Source organism: Phacochoerus africanus, chromosome 8, assembly GCF_016906955.1.
Source record: "Phacochoerus africanus isolate WHEZ1 chromosome 8, ROS_Pafr_v1, whole genome shotgun sequence".
Taxonomy (NCBI): Eukaryota; Metazoa; Chordata; class Mammalia; order Artiodactyla; family Suidae; genus Phacochoerus; species Phacochoerus africanus.
This window is the reverse complement of record NC_062551.1, coordinates 77,657,350-77,664,409: the sequence shown is the minus strand read 5'-3', so window position 1 is coordinate 77,664,409 and position 7,060 is coordinate 77,657,350.

Here is a 7,060-nt window from a genome sequence, read left to right as displayed (position 1 = left end):
CTGCGCGCCGTCTGCGGCCCCGGGCGGGCGCGCGGTGCGGGGGAGCGGCGAGCCGAGCGGCTCCGACGTCAGGGGTGTCTCCGCTCCAAATAGGGAGCGAGGGCGGGGGCAGCGGAGGGAGGGACGCGCAAAAGAAAGAGCGGGCGGGCGGGCGCGCTGGGCCGCTCCCTCCGGGCGCGCAGGAGGGGGCGCCTCGGCCGCCCGGGGCCCCGGCCCCTTCTCCCCACCCCGCCCTCGAGCCCCGGGCCGGGCTCCGGCGCGGTCCGACGGCGCGGCGGAGCTGCCAGGGCCGCCCGGCCGGCGCCCTAGGGACAGGGAAGAGAGCCGGCGCCCCGTTGCGTTTAAAGCGCCCTCCGCCGGATTTCTCTGCGCTCGGACTTCTCTCCGCCTAACTTTCCCCGAGCCCGGGCCTCCGGGTGACGAAGATGGAGGTGTTCCTTTTGGTGGGAACCGGGCGCTGCTGCCGTCTTGCTCCGAGAATGTGGCGTTCCAGTCCACCGATCCACCGCACGAGGGACGCAGTCCTGCCAACCTGTTTGCTCCCGGGCGTGCGACAGACAGGTCCTTGCTCTTAGTTCCCTAGTGTCACTCGACCTTTGCCCGGCCTCGCCTCAACTGCAGGCACTTGGCTGAAGTGCACAGAGAAGGGTCTGGGAGCCCCAAGGAGGACTATTCCCAGAGCGTCAGAAACTCAGCTCACCTCTGGGGCTCTTGGAAAGAGCAGAGCACCCAGCACAGCCTTCAGCCTCAGCTGCTGGAGAGGAGGGGAACCCAACTCACCAGTCTGCACTTGGACGGGTTTCGTTCGTGCCCTCTCTGTTCCGTGTGCCCAGTAAAGTAATAGCCTTGCTCCTGGAAAGGAGTAGCCCAGGACACAGTCGTGAGACAGGGTTGCGGGATTTTGCGGTTCTACCACAGTCCTCAGGGTCCCTGCCTTTCACTCCAGCCTGCCTGGAAGCTCCCAGATGGAAGCAGCCCTGCTTACGGATGTCACAGGTTGCTGAGCATCACGAGGGCTCCTACGGGCCTGCTGATAGCTCCATGGTGTACTCTGGCCTGAGTGCCTCCCCAAAGCCTGCATCTCCATGCCTCCTACTCTTGCTCCTTTCATCCCTTGGTAAAGGCATCCTTCAAGCCCCAGATTGGATACACACCTCTCACTATGCCTGGTAATTCCCTTCTAGATCTAGTTGATTAGTTTCTTTCCTCCACTTGATGGTGGGCTCCTTGAGGGCAGAGATCACCTATGCCAGAGTCTTCAGTGCTGGGTGTGGGAGGCAAGCAAGGTGTACAATATATTTGGCTGAACTAAGTAATGTTTCCATGAGGCTATTTGCTCATGCAAATAGAGCACCTTACTACAATAAGCACCTGGTCCCATTTCTGCCCACATAATAAATCTATGAGATAAACAGTATTGTTACCCCCATGTCCTAAGTGAAAGAACCAAGACCCAGGAGAGGTTGAGTAACTGGCCGAAAGTCACACAGTAAAACGGATGCCAACTCCCGTTTGGCGGAGGAACACATCCCACAGGATCTAGCCTCACAGCCTGGTACACAGTAGGCACTCAGGAAACACTGGCCATTGTGCTCACTACTGCCACTCTCAAGGTGGACCCCAGGTGGCATGGGGACTGGATGGTCTATTTTTTTTTTTTTTTGGTCTACATTTTATAAGAGCCACCCCATTGTAAGAAGTGAATTGGGCAGCCTGATGAGTCTGTCAAATCATCATAGAGAGCCTGGAGTAGAAGCCCTTGACAGTTCAGCCACCTGACCGTCTAACCAAGGACATGGGGTCTGGGATGGGGTCACATCTACCTGGTGAAGACTGGTCATTACAGAAGGATGACCAGGTAAACAGGAGGTCTGGAATGTGGCTTGTTAACACAATCAACAGCTATCATGTGCCAGACAATATACTAAGCACTAGGCCTGCTTTGTTGTATGGAAACCTGACCACAAGCCTCTTACCATTCCCATCTTACAGATGAGAAAAACCAAGGCATCAAACACTTAGTTACCTGCCCCAAATCACACTACTAGTGATGGACAAAGTCCAGACTCAAATCCAGGCCCGTCCACTCCAAAGCCTGTGCTCCTTTGCCCACCACATCCCCTTGACTTCTCAGAGCCCCTCCATCCCAGCAGGGAGGCTACACCCCTAGGACCCGAGGTGGTGGGGCCCCAGTGGGAAAGGCAGAACCTGTCATGTCAGAGTCTCCAAGCTCATGGAGATGCACCTGGTTGGCAGCAGTGTGCAGGTTGCCCTGACAGGCCTGGCTGGCACAGGGCACGGGCCTGAAGCCAGAGCCTGCTGGCCCTGGGCCAGCCTCTTGGGGCCGAGGTAACGTGGGGCCCAGAGCTGGGGTAGAGGGCTGAAAGCCTCTCCCCAGCTCATTAGCAAACATCTGGGCTCAGGAAAATGACCGACCTGGAATGTGACTGGGCTGTGGGGAGCTGCAACCTCCCAGAGTCCCGGGAATGTGAGCTCCCTCCCGCAGGGCCCGGGCTTGGGCCAGCTGTTTCCTCTAATCCCGTCAGCCTGGTCTCAACAGGGGTCCAAACCTCTACACTCTCCTGGAGAAAGAGTGAAAACAAGCAAAGGTCTTCCTTCCCAGTCGGGCCCACTAACTCAGACGGTTGGTACTGGGGCCTCATAGGACCACAGCCCCCCTCTCTCGTGTAAAATAAAAACCAAGAGTGTCCACACTTCTAAGTGTGCGAGTGGGAGGGGCCATTAGGACACATCAGGGACAGTTCTGGACTCTTCCTGCTTGGGTTTGAATCCTGGCTCCATCACCTACCTACTGTGGAAGTTGTTTCCTGTCTGGGCTTCGGCTTCCTTTTCTGTAAAGTGCAGCTGCTAACAGTATGCACTGTACAGAGCCATTGTGGGGGTGCATTCATTTAATTAACAAATAGTTATTGTGCCTACTATGTGCCAGACAGGCATGGAGGGGTTGGGGACACAAAAAATGGACTAGACCAACAAGTCCCCACCCCGGGAAGCTTCAGTTCTGCAACAGGGAGGCAGAGCATGTGCGCATAAGCAGACGAATGGGTTTCTCATAATCTAAGTGTTATGGAGGAACTAAGCAAGCCAGAGTGAGGGATGGGACGGGCAAGCCTCAGAAGACATCTCAAAGAGGTGACATTTAAGGTAAGATTATGATGCGAAGGAGCCAGGATTCAAGGAGATAAATGGATGCAAAGTGTTCGGCACAGTTCCTAGAAAATAGTGTGTGCTCCAGAAAATGCAAACTATTTTAGGGAGGTTTGTGTATAGCAGAGAGAAGGCAGGGAGTGTCTGGATCAAACCCAGGCTTTAGCACAAAGCTTTCTCTCGCCTTACTCAAGGACTACACCTCCTGAGCCTCAGTTTCCTCATCTGTGAAACAGGTGCATGCTTACTGGGAAGATTCACCAAGGGAGGGATGTGTGAAGCACAGGGCCTGGCACTAGCTCGGCCCTTAGGAAATGGAAGCTACTAGTGTCATATTAGTACTTCCTGCAGAGGCCAAGGATTTGCCCAGGTTCACTCAGCAAGTCAGTAGCAGATCCAGGAGCAGAATCAGATCTTCTAACTTGAGTCCAACCCCTAGGCTGGCTCTTGCTTCCTCCTGTCTCTGGGGGCTCAGTAAGCCTCTGGGCCCCAACTTGGGCTTAGAGAAAGGGGAAAGAGGTGACAAGGCGCTATAAGGTCTGTCCCTGAAGGCTGTTGAGGGTTTGGGCAGCTATGGCCTTGGCCCAGACTGGAGAGCAGCAAGCCAAGCCACTGCAGTGATAATGCTGGATCCTTAACCCTCTGTGCCACAAGAGAACTCCCTCAGAATCCTTAACACAGCTCCTCTAGACAGTCACCAAAATGGTTTCTTTGGGTTTGAAAATAAACATTTGTTTGAATGAATTTGCCACTCCTAGGAAAATGTGTTTTAGGAATAGATAACTAGTTTGACTGAAATAGAGGTAACATACTAACATTCAGTTTCTCAGCAAATATTTATTGAATGCCTACTATGTGCCAGGCTACGGCAGTTTAAAACAAAACAAAACTCTAGCCTCAGGGAGCTTACATTCTAGGGAGAGGAGACAGACAACCAACAGAATATGTAGGTAAAGAAACAGACTGTGAGATCATGATAAAGGCCAGAGAGAAAATGTAGAGAAATGGGTTAGACGTATGGTAGGGAAGGGTTATAAAAACCACAGCTGTCAGGGAGGATGCACTGAGTAAAGACTTGAAGGAGATGAGGGAGTGAGCTGTGTGGACCCCTGGGAGAAGGGTGTCCTGGCAGCATACGGCAAGGACAGAAGGACTAGAGCAGAGAAGCAGAGGAACAGGGAGCTGGCCCTCTGTCGAGGTCAGACTGGCACTAGGAGGGCCAGATCATGTGGAGTCTTGGCATTCACTCTACTGCCTTTGGCTTTTCCTCCAAATGGGATGAAAGGCCATTGGAAGGTTTTGAGCAGAGGTCTGCCACAATCCAGTTGATGTTTTAACACTGGCTGCTGTGCGGAGAACAGATGCTAAGGGAACAATGCTAATAAAATTGTCTAACTTTACTATGTACCAGGCACTGTTCAAAAGGCTTTTCATATGTTCTCATAATAAACTTCGGGGTGAATGTTATCTTTTTTTTTTTTTCCTTCCTTTTCAGCTGCACCCACAGCATATGTCACAGCTGTGGCAACACCAGATCCTTAACCCACTGCACTGGGCTGGGGACTGAACCCATGCTGCCATGGAGACAACGCCGGATCATTAACCCACTGTGCCACAGTGGGAACTCTGGTATTATCATCATTGCTCTCATTTACAGATGAGGAAACTGAGACATGAACAGAACAAATAACTTCCAAAAGCCCATGGCACAGAGGAAGTGTCGGAGTGGATCCAAAGCCCGAAAGTGTGGCTCTAGAGCCCCTGCTCTTCGCCTCTCTAACTCCATGGAAGGGGTGGTAGGCTTGCAGACAAAGACAGGGCTATGTGATGGAGAGCCTTCAATACTAGGCTAAGAAATTTGGACTCATATTTTGTTCATAATTGGGGAATCCCTGAAAATTTCTGAACAGGAAATGACATGCATAAAACTGTATTAAGACCAGTAGGAGGAGGAAGAGGCTGAAGGCTGGGAGGCCCCCAAAAGATCTACAGAGCTTCTGGCAAAGTAAGAGCAACTCCCCAAGGGTCCCCTTCCTCACCTAAACTTACGCTTCACAGATGACAGGTGGAGGCCAAAAAGAAGTCTTACAGCTGCTTTCTGGGGCCAAGGGAGAGGAGTCAGGAAACCCAATTAGATGTGATCACCGACTGACACCTTCTATGCCTCACTTTCTGTGACTCTGTCTCTTGGTCTTCAAGAGAGGTATCGACGTAGATTAAGGAAAGATCTAGAATTACCTTCATACTCTTTCACAGGAGGACTTTTCCTGGTAGAACAAGCAGAACTTGGGTTTTATCCATGAAGTCCACCATAGAGAGAAAAGGAAGGAAAGTCTGGAACATGGTGGTGTAAAAAGAGTGTCACATAATATCACGATCGATACACTTCCAGCTTACAGAGGGATGATTCTTTTGATCATAATTTGTTACACAACTGATATTATAAAAGAATCTTATGTAGCAGGCTATTTCATGTTTCTCCTCAATAACAGAGTGCCTGACCTCACATCTGTACTGAGTGGCAGGAAGGGTTCATTACGACTGTCTTACAATGAGGCCCAGAGAGATCAAGTGACTTGCTCATGATGACACACTGACCCAGGGAGGCAGCTCAAATGAGAACAGAGGATGCTCTATAGTAAGAATTTGGGGAAGCCTTTCTTTCAATTGAAAGTCACTGACCCATAGAAATGACTAGTCAGGGCCACCCACTTAAAAAGTAAGTTAATTTAGGGGGTTTAAGAATACAGAAAATATTAAACCCAACTTCCAAAGTGAAAAATAATAAGGATAAAACTATTCCATAAATATTAAAATAAAAATGTGCTCTGGGTCTTGATCACATCCAAAGATACAGACAAGCAAGGAACGACAAACATCAGAAGACATGCAGACAAAGACTAAGAGAGGGCAGAGAACACACACACACAGAGTCTCTCAAAGAATCACAGTGTATCTTCACTCCTGCACAAGCAGACCTAATTTATAAAATACTGCTCTGTGGAAATTAATCTCTTAGAGCCAGGCTTGGCATTGCTAGATAAGGAAGTTATAGATGGAGGGAAGACCAGACTAAACCCTAGGTTCTGGACTGAGAAATCAATGCGAACTCAAGAAGACGTGAGCGCGCGCACACACACACACCCCTATTTCCCAGCTCCATCTGTTAAGAGGCCTAGGAGCAAAGACACACTAATAGTAACGACCACACCTACTGATCTTGGTTTCTTTCTTTTTTCTTCCTTCCTTCCTCCCTCCTCCCTCTTTCTTTTTGTCTTTTTAGGGCAGCACTGAAGCATATGGAAGCTCCCAGGCTAGGGGTCAAACTGGAGCTACAGCCACTGGCCTACTACCCACTGAGCGAGGCCAGGGATCGAACCCACGTCCTCAAGGATACTAGTCAGGTTCCTTACCGACTGAGCCATAACAGGAACTCCTGCTCTTGGTTTCTGACCACCTTTCTCCACTAAAAACAACTAGGGCTTCTTGGAGAAACAGCTGACTCCAAAGCTGGAGTAAAGCAAATACAAGAAGAGTCTGGAATATCTCATGCTTAAAGAATGGAGTGGCTAGGGAGTTCCCGTCGTGGCTCAGTGGGTTAATGCATCCGACTAGGAACCATGAGGTTGCAGGTTTGATCCCTGCCCTTGCTCAGTGGGTAAAGGATCCGGTGTTGCCATAAGCTGTGGTGTAGGTCGCAGACGCGGCTCGGATCCTGCGTTGCTGTGGCTCTGGCATAGGCCGGTGGCTACAGCTCCAATTGGACCCCTAGCCTAAGAATCTCCATATGCCGCAGGAGCAGCCCAAGAAAAGGCAAAAAGACAAAAAAAAAAGAATGGAGTGGCTATACCAAAGGGTATGGGCCCTGGCCTGAAAGAACTCCTACTAGACA